The sequence below is a fragment of the Aegilops tauschii genome, chromosome 3, assembly GCF_002575655.3.
Source record: "Aegilops tauschii subsp. strangulata cultivar AL8/78 chromosome 3, Aet v6.0, whole genome shotgun sequence".
NCBI lineage: Eukaryota > Viridiplantae > Streptophyta > Magnoliopsida > Poales > Poaceae > Aegilops > Aegilops tauschii.
Genome location: NC_053037.3, coordinates 32,675,472 through 32,696,767, shown reverse-complemented (window position 1 = coordinate 32,696,767; position 21,296 = coordinate 32,675,472). Strand labels below are relative to the sequence as shown.

General features: G+C 45.9%; 1 pseudogene; it reads left to right on the top strand.

Annotated features, from left to right (window-relative positions):
- The window catches only part of LOC141042667 (uncharacterized), a 71,262-nt pseudogene extending 51,110 nt beyond the window's left edge, over positions 1–20,152 (top strand).
- The last annotated feature ends 1,144 nt before the right edge of the window (positions 20,153–21,296 follow it).

Sequence of the window (21,296 nt, the reverse complement as noted above, 5' to 3'; positions counted from 1 at the left end):
ATATATTAGTTAAGCCTGTGCTGACTAGCTAATTGATGCATTCATTGTTTTGGTATGTACACATATTAATTAACACTCGTCTTTCTTCTTTTTTCTAGCCCTCCGGATCGAGCACAACAGCGGTAAAGAGACGAGGCCCGAAGAGAAAGTTGCGCTCGGATGAAAGGTTTGAGATCACAGCAATCGCGCGCGACGGCCAACCGATTGAACCCATCCGGACAAAGGATGCATTTGCTGCTCAGTGCGGGGTTCTAGTTAGGGACAAGATCCCGATCAGCATCTACCAATGGTATAAGCCTAAGAAGGAAGACCCTGAGGTGTCTTATGTCAATGATATGCAGAAAGATGATCTTTGGACTGAGCTGAAGGCAAATTTCACCCTACCGCCAGAGGAGGATCCGGAGAAGCCAGTTAAAGAGCAATTAATCAAGTCTCATGCTCTTAAGAAGATGGCAGACCTATTCAGGAGGTGGAAGAATGAGCTGAAAACGTTTGTCGACAAAGAAGAGACACCAGAATTCATCAGCCGGTATGAGAAGATCAGAGATCACTGGCCCTCATTTGTGGCCCACAAGACATCGGAAAAGAGTAAGAAGATGTCAGCGACAAACAAGAAGAATGCTGCAAAGAAGAAGCTTCACCATCGCACGGGGTCAGGTGGCTACCTCAAAGCCCGACCTAAGTGGTCCAAGGCTGAGAATGATCTGCTTGAAAAAGGGGTCGAACCACAGACAATGAACTGGACAGACCGTTGCCGGACTTGGTTCTTCGGGGCTGGCGGAACCTTGGACCCTGTATCAGGGAGGTGCGTTTGGACGAACGAGCTTTTGAGAATACCAGTCAAGAAGATTCAACAATATATCGATGCAGCGCAGGAAGGGACGTTCGTTCCAGACAGATAGAACGACGAGCTCACAATGGCCCTCGGAATCCTGAGCACCCTAGACGGACACGAGGCACGCCAGGCTCCGTTCCGTGGAAGGCTGGTTTTCCAGACGCGGGCGGTTACAAAAGCCAGGAGAGGAGGAAAAAAGTGGAGCAGATCCAAATTCAGAAGCTGCACGAAAGGGTTCAAGCGCTAGAGGAACGAGACGGCAATCGACATGCCGAAACTGCCCCCGAAGCTACACCGCCATCTCAGCGGAGAAGCAGCGTGGCTTCCACCGAGCTGCTTCAGCTGGAGCATGCGGCTCCTGCTAGCTACCCCGTGGATGCTATCACGGAGTCTCAACATTGCCACCTTATGGCGGAATGGCAGAACTTCAAAGTCAAGGCGGCTGTTGGCTCTGTTTTACCTCCTGAACCCGGCGCAACCTACCACTGCCGGCCGATTCCAGAAGGATATGCTAGGGTGATGGTGGATGAAATAACGGAGGGATTTGAGGAGCTCCAGCTTGACCACCCTACCGGTGAAGGGGAGACTCGGCTGGGTTCTGCTCTGAAGACTCCATGCCTATGGCGGAAGGAGCTCATCAAGCTTCCAAACTGGACGGCTCCGGCAAGTAAGGGCACTCCGCCTCCTCCTCCGCCTCCTCCTCTGGTGAGTGATCAGGGCACTCAGCCTCCTTCTCCGGCGTGTGGCAGCACTCCGCCTCCTTCTCCGCCTGCGCCGGCGCACCAGAGCAGCCAGCCTCCTCCTTCTCCGCCTCGTCAGCAAGGGCGGAAGAGACCCGCCGCCGCTGCGGCTGCTCCGGCGCGTTGTAGTCCTTCTCCTCCGCCTCGTAAGCAAGGAAAGAAGACAGCCGCAGTCGCTCCGTCTGCTCTGCCGGCGTCTAGCAGTACAGCTGCCAGAGGCGGGAGGCAATACAGATTCGGTCCTTCTCTGAAGACTCCAGAGAAGTTACCATACGAGAGGACCGAGGAGGAAACCAGGAAGATCGTGCGAGCCGAAGTGGCAAACTTCTTTGAAGGGGTGAAAGCAAAGAAACATCCACCTCCGGAGGAGAAGGTAGATCCGGTGAAAGCAAAGCGCACTCTGGCTGCCCTGACAAAACCACCAAAGTCTCCGCCGAGAGGAAACTATGAGCGCATTCTTGCAAAGACATATGCCGAAGCGGAGCGGTCGGGAAGTACTGTCAGTGATCAAAGGTTAAAAGAACGACGAGCTGGGAAAAAATTGCCCAGCTCGGCGAACAAGCGAACCAATCGTGCCCCCCGCTCAAGGTGTCAAAAGACATCGTCGCTAATGATCTGAGGATGGTGCCCGGTTATAGCAATCTTGGAGATTATCTGCCCGACGATGTACATTATGAAATCATGGAGGTGGACGAACACAAATACCATTACGGGAAGCCTCTCGTCAAAGATGAAAGATCTCTAACAACGATGATGCGAAGATTACATGATTGGTACATGAAAACCTGCAGAGAGTCTGATGGGACGAGTACTTTGACGCTGAGAGTTAAACCGGAGCATGACCTCGTTGGAATTGAACTGCTGAATGTTCCATTTGAGGATTTCTTCCAGTTTTACAATCAAAAGGCCCTCGATAAAACAACGATCACTTGCTACTGTCTGTAAGTAGTACTACTTCTGTCATTAAGTCTCTCTATATAGGTCAACTCTTTCATTGCATGTAATTATAATTATCCTCACTATATTATGCAGATTGAAGATCGCCGAATTGAAGAAAAGACAAATCGGTGATATTGGGTTCATTAGCACAAATCTCATAGATGCATATACGGTTGAAAAACATCCCAAAGAAGCCGAGGCCAACTTGCTACAATCGTTGGTATTAAATCAAAACAAAGATATAATACTCTTTCCTTACAACTTCAAGTGAGTGTTATTGTCTTGTGCATATTCGGTTTCCCTTATTAGTCCAGGTTATGGTAATGTAATTGATGACTTATGCATGCATACGCAGCTTCCACTATATTCTCCTAGAGATTAAGCTTGAGCAGGGAGTAGTAACCGTCTTAGACTCGAGACGAAAAGATCCCCAGGACTATGCGAACATGACTCAAATGCTCGAGAAGTAAGTTAAATCGATCATTATCCACCATATCAGCAACTTTGTTCATTTCCTGATATCAAGTAATTGTTTTCTTTGTCTGGCAGGGTTTGGAGAAAATTCACCACAAAAGCTCCGGGACTGCCGAAGAAGCTGCAATTTAAACACCCGAAAGTAAGTACTATAGTAGCATGTTCCGCGCATCTCCTAGTGATTGAAGCGCTAGTTTCATCAATACCATTTAGCATGCTTGCTTATCAGTTTGATTGACCTCTATTTCTTGTAAAGTGGTTGTGGCAGGAACCCCGGGAATAATTACTGTGGATACTACGTTTGCGAGTCCATCCGCTACACGACCTGTGAGCGGGGCTACACTGAAGAACAATATGAAGTGCGTAAGAAATAATATTCACAATTTTATTTTATTACCATCATTTGTGTTGAGTTTCATTTATTCATATATATATATGTATTGACCCCCTTCTTCAAATTAGATGTTTCGGAAGCGGGATGAACTCCTAGCACCAGATCGTATGCGAGGAATTCAAGAGGAATTGGCGGCATTCTTCCTTGACCACGTGATCGCTGAAAACGGAGAATACTATGTGGACCCTGTGTTCCTACAATTTAATTAGGAGATTGTATTGTAAGAGATAATTATTGTATATATGTAGCCGGTAGTGTCGGATAGATATACGAGAACTTGTTGTTCGACCAATCTCTCGGAGAAGGAGAGGTCGTCGATATCACTTCTCTCTGTATGCATATGTTCATGACGATCTTCTGTTTCCTTCATTTGATTACTAGCTAGCGTGTCTAGTCCTCTCCATACGTATATAGTACGTAGCGTCGACCAAGCACGGAGATAAGAGAGGACACTTCTCTCTATTAATTAGCTAGCTAACACAATATATCAAACACCTAAATTAACCCCCCAAAACCCCTAAACCACCCCCTTTCAAAAAAACAAAAACCTCAGCTCCTGCCAGCTGCTGACGCGTGGATGCCTATTGGTCCCAGTTGGTGACACCAACCGGGACAAAAGGCCCTGCCTATTGGTCCCAGTTGGTGGCACCAACCGGGACCAAAGGCCCCCCTGCCTGGGCTGGCAGCAGCGGCCACGTGGAGGACCTTCTGTCCTGGTTCGTGTAAGAACCGGGACTAAAGGGTTAGGGCTTTAGTAACGACCCTTTAGTCCCGGTTCGAGAACCGGGACAAAAGGCCCTTACAAACCGGGGTAAAAGCCCCTTTTCCTACTAGTGCTAGAGGGAGACCTAAGTCAATGTAGCTCCCTAGTGGAGGAGTCAGAGGAAGATGCCCTATCTTATTCGCCCATCAAGGTACTTGCTCTAATTTTCCAAGGTTACATTGCTCGCACATATCTTGCAACTGATGCTTTGCATTGCTTCTACTTTGTTGAACTGCCATTAGCTTCGTTTACACATCGTGTATGCGAATACGCCCTACCTATCCATTTTCAGTACATATTCCATCTGTCATCATACCATATTTATCCATTCAAATGATGTTCTTGTGTATCAGACGTTCAAAAGGAAGAGGGCGATTGCTCATCATGGAGGAGCACAAGCAAATTATTTGGAAAAGGTAGTGGCACCTGATAAATCAAATAGCCCATTAGGTGTAGTTGCAATATCACCTGACCCACAAAATACCCCAACTCTAGTAGACTCTAGCCCTACTACACTGGTCATTTCTGATGCCCCAACTCAGCAGACCCCAACTGCAGCAAACAGTATGATTATGCCAGTTGACATAGCACCAGCTGTACGACGCAAAACCCCCATTCCAGCAAAGAGTACACCAAATCCAGTTGCCAAATCCCTTTTCGAACCAGAGAGAGCCCCAATTGCAGCAAATAGGACCCCTGTTCCATTTCTTCCCAGTTTAGAAGACGAAGCTTATGTTGTTGTCAGGAACTTTGTGCGCATATTTACTTCATGGAAAGATTATACCGCAGACACAAAACAATTTCCAGTCTTCCTCCGCAACTTACGCGTAAGTAATGTACTAATGTTATTCATGGTCATTACTGCATATGTTTCTGCTGACAGAAGACACAAGATTTCATTCTTTTAAATAGGCAAGGAGCAAACTGGATTGTGATGAGGAGCAAGGGTTGGTTGCGCTTTTCAAGCACTCGTTGATGAAGTATCGTTCCTACCTGAGGCAAGCGCACTTCGATGGCAAGCCTCTGAACGAAATTTCTGTAAAGTGTCCGGTGCTACATTTATCCGACGGTGACTGGAATAATCTTGTTACACATTGGTCTCGGTTGCAGCGTAAGGTATTGTCTATGATATCACATCACAATTTGAACTACATTTCTGCATTTGCCTTAATGTCTCACTTGTACGAAAACTGTTAGCAGAAGAACATTCGTTCTCAAGGGACCATAGAATCTCGCAACTATACTGCACACTGCATTGCTCTTGTGAGTACCTCTTGCCCTGTATGACCATACTTACTTTCATAGTTGTTTGATTTGTTGGGGAACGTAGCAGAAATTCAAAATTTTCTACGCATCACCAAGATCAATCTATGGAGTAATCTAGCAACGAGGGGAAGGGGAGTGCATCTACATACCCTTGTAGATCGCGATGCAGAAGCGTTGCAAGAACGCGGATGAGGGAGTCGTACTCGTAGCGATTCAGATTGCAGTTGATTCCGATCTGAGCACCGAAGAACGGTGCCTCCGCGTTCAACACACGTGCAGCCCGGTGACGTCTCCCACGCCTTGATCCAGCAAGGAGAGAGGGAGAGGTTGGGGAAGACTCATCCAGCAGCAGCACGACGGCGTGGTGGTGGCGGAGGAGCGTGGAAATCCCGCAGGGCTTCGCCAAGCACCGCGGGAGAGGAGGAGGAGGGAGAGGGGTAGGGCTGCGTCGAAAGAGAGACGTTCTCATGTGTCTTGGGCAGCCCAAACCTCAACTATATATAGGGGGGAGGGGGCTGCGCCCCCCTCTAGGGTTCCCACCCCTAGAGGAGGCGACCAGCCCTAGATCCCATTAAGGGGGCGGCCAAGGGGAGGAGAGGGGGGGCGCCCCACTAAATGGGCCCTAAGGCCCATCTGGACCTAGGGTTTGCCCCCTCCCACTCTCCCATGCGCCTTGGGCCTTGGTGGGGGGGCGCACCAGCCCACTTGGGGCTGGTCCCCTCCCACACTTGGCCCACGCAGCCTTCTGGGGCTGGTGGCCCCACTTGGTGGACCCCCGGGACCCTCCCGGTGGTCCCGGTACATTACCGATATCACCCGAAACTTTTCCGGTGACCAAAACAGGACTTCCCATATATAAATCTTTACCTCCGGACCATTCCGGAACTCCTCGTGACGTCCGGGATCTCATCCGGGACTCCGAACAACATTCGGTAACCACGTACAAACTTTCCCTATAACCCTAGCGTCATCGAACCTTAAGTGTGTAGACCCTACGGGTTCGGGAACCATGCAGACATGACCGAGACGTTCTCCGGTCAATAACCAACAGCGGGATCTGGATACCCATGTTGGCTCCCACATGTTCCACGATGTCTCATCGGATGAACCACGATGTCGGGGATTCAATCAATCCCGTATACAATTCCCTTTGTCTACCGGTATGTTACTTGCCCGAGATTCGATCGTCGGTATCCCTATACCTTGTTCAATCTCGTTACCGGCAAGTCTCTTTACTCGTTCCGTAACTCACATCATCCCGTGATCAACTCCTTGGTCACATTGTGCACATTATGATGATGTCCTACCGAGTGGGCCCAGAGATACCTCTCCGTTTACACGGAGTGACAAATCCCAGTCTCGATTCGTACCAACCCAACAGACACTTTCGGAGATACCTGTAGTGCACCTTTATAGCCACCCAGTAACGTTGTGACGTTTGGTACACCGAAAGCATTCCTACGGTATCCGGGAGTTGCACAATCTCATGGTCTAAGGAAATGATACTTGACATTAGAAAAGCTCTGAGCAAACGAACTACACGATCTTGTGCTAGGCTTAGGATTGGGTCTTGTCCATCACATCATTCTCCTAATGATGTGATCCCGTTATCAACGACATCCAATGTGCATGGTCAGGAAACCGTAACCATCTATTGATCAACGAGCTAGTCAACTAGAGGCTTACTAGGGACATGGTGTTGTCTATGTATCCACACATGTATCTGAGTTTCCTATCAATACAATTCTAGCATGGATAATAAACGATTATCATGAACAAGGAAATATAATAATAACCTATTTATTATTGCCTCTAGGGCATATTTCCAATAGTCTCCCACTTGCACTAGAGTCAATAATCTAGTCCACATCACCATGTGATTAACACTCATAGGTCACATCACCATGTGACCAACACCCAAGAGTTTACTAGAGTCAACAATCTAGTTCACATCACCATGTGATTAACACTCAATGAGTTCTGGTTTGATCATGTTATGCTTGTGAGAGAGGTTATTAGTCAACGGGTCTGAACCTTTCAGATCCGTGTGTGCTTTATGAATATCTATGTCATCTTGTGGATGCTACCACGCGCTATTTGGAGCCATTTCAAATAATTGCTCTACTATACGAATCCGGTTTACTATTCAGAGTCATCCGGATTAGTGTCAAAGTTCGCATCGACGTAACCCTTTACGACGAACTCCTTTTCACCTCCATAATCGAGAAAATTCCTTAGTCCACTAGATACTAAGGATAAGTTCGACCGCTGTCATGTGATCTATTCCCGGATCACTATTGTACCCCTTGACCAACTCATGGCAAGGCACACTACATGTGTGGTACACAGCATAGCATACTGTAGAGCCTACGTCTGAAGCATAGGGGACGACCTTCGTCCTTTCTCTCTCTTCTGCTGTGGTCAGGTCTTGAGTCTTACTCAATACTCACACCTTGTAACACAGCCAAGAACTCCTTCTTTGCTGATCTACTTTGAACTCTTTCAAAATCATGTCAAGGTGTGCGTTCTTTGAAAGTATCATCAGGCGTCTTGATCTATCTCTATAGATCTTGATGCCCAATATGTAAGCAGCTTTATCCAGGTCTTCCTTTGAAAAACTCCTTTCAAACAACCCTTTATGCTTTCCAGAAATTTTACATCATTTCGGATCAACAATATGTCATTCACATATACTTATCAGAAATGTTGTAGCGCTCCCACTCACTTTATTGTAAATACAAGTTTCTAACAAACTTTGTATAAACCCAAAAACTTTGATCACTCCATTAAAGCGTATATTCTGACTCCGAGATGCTTGCTCTAATCCATGGAAGGATCGCTGGAGCTAGCATACCTTTTAGCATCCTTAGGATTGACAAAACCTTTCTGATTGTATCACATACAACCTTTCCTTACGAAAACTGGTAAGGAAACTTGTTTTGACATCCATCTGCCAGATTTCATAAATGCAGCTAATGCTAACATGATTCCGACGGACTTAAGCATCGCTACGGATGAGAAAATCTCATCGTAGTCAACTCTTTGAACTTTTGAAAACACTCTTTGCCACAAGTCGAGCTTCATAGACGGTAACCTTACCGTCCACGTCCGTCTTCTTCTCAAAGATCCATTTATCTCGGATTTCATGGTTTCTAACCATTTGTCAGAATATGGGCCCACCATCACTTCTCCATAGCTCGTAGGTTCAGTATTGTCCAACAACATGATATCTCAGACAGGATCACGTACCAATCTGAAGTAGCACGCATCCTCGTCATCCTACGAGGTTTGGTAGTGACTTGATCCGAAGTTTCATGATCACTATCATAAGCTTCCACTTCAATTGGTATAGGTGCCACAGGAACAACTTCCTGTGCCCTGCTACACGCTAGTTGAAGTAACGGTTCAATAACCTTATCAAGTCTCCACCATCCTCCCACTCAATTCTTTTCGAGAGAAACTTTTCCTTGAGAAAGGACTCGTTTCTAGAAGCAATTACTTTTGCTTCCAGATCTGAAATAGGAGGTATACCCAACTGTTTTGGGTTTTCTATGAAGATGCATTTATCCGCTTTAGGTTCGAGCTCATCAGCCTGAAACTTTTTCACATAAGCATCGCAACCCAAACTTTTAAGAAACGACAACTTAGGTTTCTCTAAACGGTGTCGTCTCAACGGAATTGCGTGGTGCCCTTTTTAAAGTGAATGTGGTTGTCTCTAATGCCTAACCCATAAACGATAGTGGTAATTCGATAAGAGACATCATGGTATGCACCATATCCAATAGGGTGCAGCTATGATGTCCGGACACACCATCACACTATGGTGTTCCAGGCGGTATTAATTGTGAAACACTTTCCACAATGTCTTAATTGTGTGCCAAACTCGTAACTCAGATACTCATCTCTATGATCATATCACAGACATTTTATCCTCTTGTCACGACGATCTTCAACTTCACTCTGAAATTACTTGAACCTTTCAATAATTCAGACTTGTGTTTCATCAAGTAAATACACTTAGCATCTACTCAAATCATCTGTGAAGTAAGAACATAACGATATCCACTGCATGCCTCAGCACTCATTGGACTGCATACATCAAAATGTATTACTTCCAATAAGTTGCTCTCTTGTTCCATCTTACTGAAAACGAGGACTTTTAGTCATCTTGCCCATGTGGTATGATTTGCATGTCTCAAGTGATTCAAAATCAAGTGAGTCCAAACGATCCATCTGCATGGAGTTTCTTCATGCATATATACCAATAGACATGGTTCGCATGTCTCAATCTTTTCAAAAATGAGTGAGTCCAAAGATCCATCTACATGGAGCTTCTTCATGCGTTCTATACCAATATGACTCAAATGGCAGTGCCACAAGTATGTGGTACTATCATTACTATTTTATATCTTTTGGCACGAACATGTGTATCACTGCGATCGAGATTCATTTTAGGTGCAAGACCATTGAAGGTATTATTCAAATAAATAGAGTAACCATTATTCTCCTTAAATGAATAATCGTATTGCGATAAACATAATCCAATCATGTTTACGCTCAACGCAAACACCAATCTTGATGGTAGGGGGAGCATGCGATGCTTGATCACATCAACCTTGGAAACACTTCCAACACACATCGTCATCTCACCTTTAGCTAGTCTCCGTTTATTCCGCAGCTTTTATTTCGAGTTACTAACACTTAGCAACTGAACCGGTATCTAATACCCTGGTGCTCCTAGGAGTACTAGTAAAGTACACATTCATATAATGTATATCCAATATACTTCTGTCGACCTTGCCTGCCTTCTCATCTACCAAGTATCTAGGGTAGTACTGCTTCAGTGACCGTTCCCCTCATTACAGAAGCACTTAGTCTCGGGTTTGGGTTCAACCTTGGGATTCTTCACTAGAGCAGCAAATGATTTGCTGTTTCATGAAGTATCCCTTTTGCCCTTGCCCTTCTAGAAACTAGTGGTTTTAATAACCATCAACAATTGATGCTCCTTCTTGATTTCTACTTTCGCGGTGTCAAACATCGCGAGTTGCTCAAAGATCATCATCTATCCCTGATATGTTATAGTTCATCATGAAGCTCTAATAGCTTGGTGGCAGTGACTATGGAGAACTATCACTATCTCATCTGGGAGATTAACTCCCACTCGATTCAAGCGATTGTGGCACTCAGACAATCTGAGCACATGCTCAACGATTGAGCTTTTCTCCCTTAGTTTGCAGGCTTAAGAAACTTGTCAGAGGTCTCATACCTCTTGACGTGGGCACTAGTCCGAAATCCCAATTTCAGTCTTCGAAACATCTCATATGTTCTGCGACGTTTCAAAAACGTCTTTGGTGCCACAATTCTAAACCATTAGCATTACGCACTGAACTATCACGTAGTCATCAAAACGTGTATGTCAGATGTTTCGCAACATCTACAGACGACGCTGAGGTTCAGCACACCGAGCGGTGCATTGAGGACATAAGCCTTCTGTGCAGCAATGAGGACAATCCTCAGTTTACGGACCCAGTCCGCATAATTGCTACTACCAACTTTCAACTAAATTTTCTCTAGGAACATATCTTAACCAGTAGAACTAAAGCATATGACATAATTTGCAAAGACCATTTGACTATGTTCATGATAATGAAGTTCATCTGATTATTGAATGAACTCCCACTCAGATAGACATCCCTCTAGTCATCTAAGTGATACATGATCCGAGTCAAACTAGGCCGTGTCCGATCATCACGTGAGACGGACTAGTCATCATCGGTGAACATCTCCATGTTGATCGTATCTACTATACGACTCATGTTCGACCTTTCGGTCTCTTGTGTTCCGAGGCCATGTCTGTACATGCTAGGCTCGTCAAGTCAACCTAAGTGTTTCGCATGTGTTCCGAGGCCATGTCTGTACATGCTAGGCTCGTCAACACCCGTTGTATTCGAACGTTAGAATCTATCACACCCGATCATCACGTGGTGCTTCGAAACAACGAACCTTCGCAACGGTGCACAGTTAGGGGGAACACGTCTCTTGAAATTTTAGTGAGGGATCATCTTATTTATGCTACCGTCGTTCTAAGAAAATAAGATGCATAACATGATAAACATCACATGCAATCAAATAGTGACATGATATGGCCAATATCATTTTGCTCCTTTGATCTCCATCTTCGGGGCACCATGATCATCTTTGTCACCGGCATGACACCATGATCTCCATCATCATGATCTCCATCATTGTGTCTTCATGAAGTTGTCACGCCAACGATTACTTCTACTTCTATGGCTAACGCACTTAGCAATAAAGTAAAGTAACTTACATGGCGTTATTCAATGACACGCAGGTCATACAAAAAATAAAGACAACTCCTATGGCTCCTGCCGGTTGTCATACTCATCGACATGCAAGTCGTGATTCCTATTACAAGAATATGATCAATCTCATACATCACATATATCATTCATCACATCTTCTGGCCATATCACATCACATAGCATATGCTGCAAAAACAAGTTAGACGTCATCTAATTGTTGTTGCAAGTTTTTACGTGGCTTGTATAGGTTTCTAGCAAGAACGTTTCTTACCTACGTAAAACCACAACGTGATATGCCAATTTCTATTTACCCTTCATAAGGACCCTTTTCATCGAATCCGTTCCGACTAAAGTGGGAGAGACAGACACCCGCTAGCCACCTTATGCAACTAGTGCATGTCAGTCGGTGGAACCTGTCTCACGTAAGCGTACGTGTAAGGTCGGTCTGGGCCGCTTCATCCCACAATGCCGCCGAAACAAGATAAGACTAGTAGCGGCAAGAAGAATTGGCAACATCGACGCCCACAACTACTTTGTGTTCTACTCGTGCATAGAAACTACGCATAGACCTAGCTCATGATGCCACTGTTGGGGAACGTAGCAGAAATTCAAAATTTTCTACGCATCACCAAGATCAATCTATGGAGTAATCTAGCAACGAGGGGAAGGGGAGTGCATCTACATACCCTTGTAGATCGCGATGCAGAAGCGTTGCAAGAACGCGGATGAGGGAGTCGTACTCGTAGCGATTCAGATTGCAGTTGATTCCGATCTGAGCACCGAAGAACGGTGCCTCCGCGTTCAACACACGTGCAGCCCGGTGACGTCTCTCACGCCTTGATCCAGCAAGGAGAGAGGGAGAGGTTGGGGAAGACTCCATCCAGCAGCAGCACGACGGCGTGGTGGTGGTGGAGGAGCGTGGCAATCCCGCAGGGCTTCGCCAAGCACCGCGGGAGAGGAGGAGGAGGGAGAGGGGTAGGGCTGCGTCGAAAGAGAGACGTTCTCATGTGTCTTGGGCAGCCCAAACCTCAACTATATATAGGGGGGAGGGGGCTGCGCCCCCCTCTAGGGTTCCCACCCCTAGAGGAGGCGGCCTGCCCTAGATCCCATCAAGGGGGCGGACAAGGGGAGGAGAGGGGGGGCGCCCCACTAGATGGGCCCTAAGGCCCATCTGGACCTAGGGTTTGCCCCCTCCCACTCTCCCATGCGCCTTGGGCCTTGGTGGGGGGGGCGCACCAGCCCACTTGGGGCTGGTCCCCTCCCACACTTGGCCCACGCAGCCTTCTGGGGCTGGTGGCCCCACTTGGTGGACCCCCGGGACCCTCCCGATGGTCCCGGTACATTACCGATATCACCTGAAACTTTTCCGGTGACCAAAACAGGACTTCCCATATATAAATCTTTACCTCCGGACCATTCCGGAACTCCTCGTGACGTCCGGGATCTCATCCGGGACTCCGAACAACATTCGGTAACCACGTACAAACTTTCCCTATAATCCTAGCGTCATCGAACCTTAAGTGTGTAGACCCTACGGGTTCGGGAACCATGCAGACATGACCGAGACGTTCTCCGGTCAATAACCAACAGCGGGATCTGGATACCCATGTTGGCTCCCACATGTTCCACGATGATCTCATCGGATGAACCACGATGTCGGGGATTCAATCAATCCCGTATACAATTCCCTTTGTCTACCGGTATGTTACTTGCCCGAGATTCGATCGTCGGTATCCCTATACCTTGTTCAATCTCGTTACCGGCAAGTCTCTTTACTCGTTCCGTAACTCACATCATCCTGTGATCAACTCCTTGGTCACATTGTGCGCATTATGATGATGTCCTACCGAGTGGGCCCAGAGATACCTCTCCGTTTACACGGAGTGACAAATCCCAGTCTCGATTCGTACCAACCCAACAGACACTTTCGGAGATACCTGTAGTGCACCTTTATAGCCACCCAGTTACGTTGTGACGTTTGGTACACCGAAAGCATTCCTACGGTATCCGGGAGTTGCACAATCTCATGGCCTAAGGAAATGATACTTGACATTAGAAAAGCTCTGAGCAAACGAACTACACGATCTTGTGCTAGGCTTAGGATTGGGTCTTGTCCATCACATCATTCTCCTAATGATGTGATCCCGTTATCAACGACATCCAATGTGCATGGTCAGGAAACCGTAACCATCTATTGATCAACGAGCTAGTCAACTAGAGGCTTACTAGGGACATGGTGTTGTCTTTGTATCCACACATGTATCTGAGTTTCCTATCAATACAATTCTAGCATGGATAATAAACGATTATCATGAACAAGGAAATATAATAATAAGCTATTTATTATTGCCTCTAGGGCATATTTCCAACATGATTATGTAGCATCACTGCACGTGTTAGCCTCGTAATCGTCCATTTGGTGGACATTATAAGATCCGTATGGACTCTTACATAAATTTAGAATCAACCCAATGCTTTTGAAGAGGTTTAGCTCTGCAGTCCTCTTGTAAGGACTGAACGTGGTCTATCACTGTACTTACATTAACAGCTACTCCCTTCGTCCCATAATATAAGAACGTTTTGTACAGTACACCAGTGTTCAAAACACTCTTGTATTATGGGAAGAGGGATTGGTTCATTTTGTAGCATTCTGCATCTTATCTCCCTCGCCCACCATTTACTAAAAAAGATCATATCTATATTTAATCTTACCAACAAGTAGAATACACAGACAATGCCAGTGCAAAAGTTTAGCCCATTGCTCTTGTCAGTACATTTTGTCCTGTAACGCTTGTACTTCCAGGGATTGGTAGTTGATTATGTAGCATCAATCTGCATCTTATCTTCATTATCCTCTGTCCCTTCCAGTATTATCATATCTATAATTACTCTCTACAAAATGTAGAGTACAGGCAATGCTTATGAAGAAGATTATGTGCTGAAATTCTTGAGTTATCCTTCCCTTGACATGGAGAAGGGCATTATAAAGCCGGTGTTAACTGTTAATGTAAGTCAGTCCTTCTAAAGCCTTTATCCTCAACTGCTGTTTAATTTGCTCATACTCCCTATCGTTTACTGCTGTTTAGTTTGCTGTTTCTACCAAAATGCATGTTCGTAAGAACCGTAAGTTCTAAGTTTTACTTGTAAAACCAAATTCCTTATTCATACCATGCACATTACTTAATACTCCCTATATGTATGCTTGTTTTTGTGGATCTATAATCCAGTGTGTGGTGAAGCAGCCCATGTTTGCACCTTGTCATCTCCTGTTTTATCTTACTGATGTGGCTGATGATATGAACAATATGCCATGCACATTATCCAAAATAGATACAATGATTTTCTTTGCCCTTCATCTATGCTTGTTATGTTGACATGGTAATCCAGTAGTGTGGTGAAGCTCCCCGCATTATGAACAATGCCAAATTATGCTATTGATATTTTGAACTTACTCTTTATTTTCTAATTTGAAATTGGATAGAATTGACAGAACAGTTATCATCTTTGTTTATACACGTGCAAAACCTGTCATCTCTCTGCTTTGTTTCAGGGTGATATGCCTGATGGCATGCACAAGTCTGCTGAAGGCTGTGAGACAAACCCAACATATATTGCAGCAAAGAAGGCAAAACATCTTGAAGATAGTGAGACAACCCCAAAGTCTTGTCTTGATGCAGTGTTCAAGTTACTTGAGACTAACAGTCAGACAAGCTCACAGAATTCGTTGTCTGAATCAGTTCGACTTCTTCAGTCCCAAGTTCTAGCAGAAAGGCATTATGCAACTCAACTTCGACTTGAAGTCCTATCTCTAAGAAAGATTGCGGAGAACACCAATGAGAACCTCATCGCTAAACAGCTACACCTGGAAGCTATGACCGACATGCTAGGCCGGTCTCACAGCCTTGCTCAGCAGCTTGCGCAGCAGTTCCCCCGCAAGGCTAACCTTTCTTGAACTGTCTTGGAAGTGGTCTCGGTTCAGTATTATTTTGTTACGCTGCAATGGTGCCCAGTTCTTGTAATCTGCTTCTTCATTGCGCTTTATGATCACTGGTGGCGAACTTCGATGCCCAGTGGATGTAATATACCTTAAATCCTTTATTGTATAGTGTAGGTTTATTCTTAGTTGCCGTAATTTCTTTATTGTATAGAGTAGGTTTGTTCTTAATTCCTACTAGTTACTGCCATCATTCGCTATCTGAAAAAAATCAGATGTAGTCGACCGGACCGAAACATTCGACTCAAACGGGCCAGGTTTTTAGTGGGCCACAATTGGGCCAGCCTGCGTCTTCTTGGGCCCGAATGATTGGGGCCTTCACACATTGCGCCAGGCCCAAACTTACACCGGCCTATATTTTAGTTGGGCATTTTGTCGACCCAGCGCTTAGTTTGGCCCAGGTAGCGTTGGGCGTTAACAGGCTTAATATTGTACTGGCCTGTTACGGCCGAGATGAAACGACGGGCCTTTAGCAGGCCAAAATGCATGTTGGGCCTCAATTTTCACTAGTCGTCGACGGGCCTTCAGCAGGCCGAAATGTAGACCGGGCCGTTTTGGGCCCAGTTAGCTCACGGGCCATTACCAAGCCGAAACATATCTCGGGCCTTAGTTGGCCCACTGATATCATGGGCCTTTAAGAGGCCGAAAGCATAGCGCAGGCATCAACGGGCCGAATTACGCGACAGGCCTTTAACAGGCCCAAAGTCACGTTGGGCTTAACTGTTGCCACCTTTAGCACGGCCCCTTAGTGGGCCCGATGTCCCGTCGGACCATATATGGCCCATGGGCAGCACGGGCCATTCCCAGGCCGAAAGTCACACCGGGCTGAAATGGGCCCATGTCTACATCAGGTCTCTAACAGGCCGAAAGTCACTGGGCTGTAGTTGGGCCCAAATATTCGGCGAACAATTAACGGGCCAGATCTGGCTTCAGGCCGCAAATGGGCCCAAATATTGGGCAAACAATTAACGGGCCAAATCTGGCTTCGGGCCGTAAATGGGCCCAAATATTGGGCGAACAATTAACGGGCCAGATCTGGCTTCGGGCCATAAATGGGCCTTTATTAAGTAGGTCGTTATTGGGCTGGCCCACTAGTACCTGATTAAGTTCTACGGGCCTTTGACTGGGCCGGCCTTTTTAACCTATATGGGCCTCTGTTGGGCCCAGCCACGTGTCGACGTATCATAGGCATGTCTCCTCCAATGGACGGGCGACATCTAGCCCACTGACGAGCTGACAGGTGTTCCCTTCGGCCAATCAGAATTTTACACGTGAAAACTTCCCATTGGTCAGGGCTGTTAACGGGTTATCGGATCCAAAATCCGACCCGATAGCTTAACGGCGTTCCGTTACGGTGGATGCCACGTGTCGGTCACCCTTGACGAAAGCACTTCTGTGACGCGCGATTTATCGTCATGGAAGTGGACACTTCCGTGATGATAATTTTGGTAATGTCATGGAACACTTCTATGACAGCACAGGTATGACTATCTTGATTCTGTCATAAAATCGTCATGGATGTACATGCATGACAAAAAACGCGACCTACTGTGACAAACACGTATCATCGCGGAAGTGTATTTTTTTTGTAGTGCTAGCAAGCTGTGGAGGGTCATGTTGCTCAGGAGGCGGGCGCTAAAGAGCTCGACCCTCCCAACATGGTCAAGAAAAGAGTCTATCTGAGAAAGAAAGGCCTAAAGGGGGACATGCCTGCTGGTAAAGGAAGAGGCGCCGCTTCTATTCTCGGCAAGCGGCTGGATAGAGTCAAGATCCTTTGTCTGTAGAACCTGAGAGCAATAGCACTGATGTAACTATGAGTAACAAAAAGCCGAGAGAAGTAGGTTTTGTAGAGGTAGGGTACAATAAGGATGAGCATGGTGGTCTGGAAGCTGCCAGTGGCAAACTGACAGGCTCGAGTGATAGTGCCCGTCAGGAGCCATGAAAATCTTGGCTTGGAACTGTCGGGGACATGGGCGGCCCCGGATAGTTCAGGAGGTGACATGCCTTGTGCGTGAACATTGCCCGGAGATCGTTTTCCTCTCCAAAACTAGGCAAGGCAAGAAGTTTGTGGAGGATGTGGGGTGTAGAATTGGCTTCAAGCACAATCACATTGTCACGGTGAAAGGGAAGGGGGAGGTCTAGCCCTCTTCTCGGATGATTCTGTAGATGTAGAGTTAATAAACTACGGAGTCCATCATATCGATGTAAAAGTTTATGTTTCCAGTGAAATAAAATGGTGAGGAACTTTTTTACGGTGAGCCCAGGTCCTAGGATCGACATTGTACGTGGGATCTGCTAAGACGCATCAAACCAAATGCTAATGAACCTTGGCTCGTGACCGGCGATTTTGAACGAGGCCATGTGGCAAAGCGAACATATTTCTAGAAAGAAAAGGAGTGAACCCCAGATGAAAGCTTTTAGGGATGTTTTGTCTGAATTTAATTTGCATGACTTTGGGTTTAAAGGACTGGGCTAGACATATAATAACAATCGGTCAGGTGATAAAAATGTCCGAGTGCGATTGGATAGAGTTGTCGCTTCGCTTGAATGGCAGGACACTTTCATTAATGTGTGTGTCAAACATCTTGTGTCGTCGAGATCTGACCACTGTCCTCTTTTACTCTGCCTGGAGAAGTTGCAAATTAGGAGAAGAAAAAAGAAAAAAAAATGCAACTATGAAGTGATGTGAGAGAGAGAAGAGGCCTTGGCTGAGATAATTGAGAATGCTTGGAACCATCATGCCCCTGTCCGGGACCTCAAGCACCTAACAGAGAAGGTGAATTGCATCATGGAAGTTCTTAAAGCCTGGAGCAACCAAACTGTTGGTTCTATTACAATAGAAATAGCCAAGTGTAGAGGGAAACTAGCGAATCTAATGAAGGACTATAACACAAATGAGCAAGAAATAAAGATCATATCATCAAAAATGGATGAATTGTTATTGCGGGAAGAGCTTCTTTACGTTTAGAGGAGTAGAGTTACTTGGCTTCGCGAGGGCGACCAAAACACCAAATATTTTCAGCGAAGGGCTTCATGGCGTGCCAGAAAGAACAAGATTGCAAAGGGTTTTTCTGTGATGGGTTTACAGAAGTCTCAAATGTCAACCCTGCGGGTTTGCTGAATCATATTGAGACTTTGGTTACAAATGAGACGAATGATAAATTAATGAAAGAGTTTACGGTAAAAGAGATCAGCGATGCCCTTTTTCATACCGCCCGCTAAAATCTCCGGGGCCAGACGATTTCCCTGCTCGTTTTTACCAGCGAAATTGGGATGTTCTAAAGGAAGAGGTGGTTGGGGCTGTTAAGCAATTCTTTACGGATGGTTTCATGCCGAGTGAGTTGAATACTACTACTATTGTTATCATTCCCAAGACTAAACGAACGCTGGAGTTAAAAGATTTCAGGCCAATCTTTTTATGCAATGTTATTTACAAAGTGGTGTCGAAGTGCATTGTGAACCACTTGAGACCGCTTCTGGACGATCTTATTGGCATTGAATAGAGTGCTTTCATCCCAGGAAGGCTCATTAGTGATAACACTCTTATCGCGTTTGAATGCTTCCATGCCATCTAGAGAGGGAGAAACTCAAGTGACTCGTTCCGCACGTTCAAGATGGATCTTTCAAAAGCTTATGACCGTGTGGAGTCGAAGTATTTAAAGGGTGTGCTCACTAAGTTGGGTTTCAACCCCAGATCGGTGAGTTGGGTCATGGCGTGTGTCACTTTTGTCTGTTATGCTATAAGAGTGAATGGGGAGATTTCCGAGGAGTTCTCCCCTTCTAGAGGTTTACGCTAGGGTGATCCTCTTTCTCCCTACATGTTCCTCTTTTGTCACTGATGGTCTTTCCAGATTACTAAAGAATGCGGTAAAAAAGGGTGAACTCAAAGAGCTAAAGATTGCTCGTTCCGCCCCGGGGATATCTCACTTATTTTTTGCTGATGATATTACCCTTTTTTCGAAGCAAATGGACAGCAAGCTTTAGCGGTAAAAAGGACGATTCACGGGTTTGTTAGGAGCGCGTGCCAAATGGTTAGCCATGAGAAATACTCCCTCCTTTTCAATTCTGAGTGCCCTGTAACTAGGTTGGAAGAAGTGAAGGAAGTTCTTCGTGTCCAAAATTGTACTTTCGAGGAGAAATACCTAGGGCTCCCCATGCCGAAAGGGCGGATGAAGGCTGAGAAGTTTCAGCCTATCAACGATAGGTTCAACAAAAGGCTCTCGGACTGGAATGGAAAATATATAGCCATGGCTGCAAAAGAGGTTCTCATCAAATATGTTGCTCCAGTGATGCCCACTTACACGATGAGTGTGTTTAAGATGCCGATGAGTTTCCACAAAGATTATATGAAACTCGTTAGGCAATTCTTCTGGGAGAGAAGCAAGGACAGAGGAGGGTTCATTGGGGCTCTTGGGAATGCTTGATCAAACCTAAAACCCAGGGAGGAATGGGTTTCCGCGACACTTGTTGCTTCAACAAGGCTCTCTTAGCGTGACAGGCTTGGAGATTAATCCAGTCGCCAGAGAGTTTATGCGCTCGCCTCTTCAAAGCAAGGTACTACCCTAACGGCAATGTCCTTGATACAGTGTTCTCTGGTGAAGCATCACAAGCGTGGAGGGGAATCAAATTTGGTTTGGAGCTATTGAGGAAAGGAGTAATCTAGAGGATTGGGAATGGAAATTCCATCCGTATTTGGAGGGACAATTGGATTCCTACACAACCATCCCTAAAAATCTTGGTAGCGGGAAACGGTCCAGGACTCGCAGAGTGTGTGATCTCTTCTTACCTGAGAGTAAGGAATGGAATGAGGAGTTGGTGAGAGAGGTGTTTTGGCCAAATGATGCGGAGGTGATCTTCAAGATAAATATTTCTATACACGAGATGGAGGATGCTCCGGCTTGGCACTATGAATCGTCGGGGCATTTCTCTGTCCGTAGTGCGTACAAGCTGGCATATAATTTGAAGCACTGCAATGAGAACCAGACTGGAAGTAGTACTGCTCCTAAGGGGGGCATGAATATGTGGAAGTTGGTGTGGAATGTTGATATCTCAAACAAGGTCCGGTGGAGGTTGGCCTCTGATGATCTTGCTACAAAGCGGAACAAATGCAAAAGGAATCTGAAGATAGATGGTACGTGCAATATATGTAGTATGGCGGATGAGAACAACTTTCATGTTGTGGTGGAATGTACCAAAGCCCGGGCCTTGCGAAATCAGATGTGAGGGGTGTGGGATCTTTTTTTAACAATTAGAACGGCAGGAAAGACTCCTACTGTTGCTTTTATAGATAGGTTAACCGATGGTTAACAAAAAAACATGGATATTACATGAAACGTGACTAGCCCATTTTGAGCAGTCCCTCTCAGAGTAACTATAAAGCCTACTAGAGAGAGGTCTGGGTTAATGGCACAAGAGAGTCCCTGAATCCTTCCAAGAAGGTCAGGTTTTGAGAGGTAACCCTATAGCCCAAAATCACAAAGTCCTCTTTGAGCTTCCTAAGCCAGTCAAAGTGAGTGGCCGTCTCGCCGTCAAACACCACCATATTTCTCTGCATCCAGATATCCCACG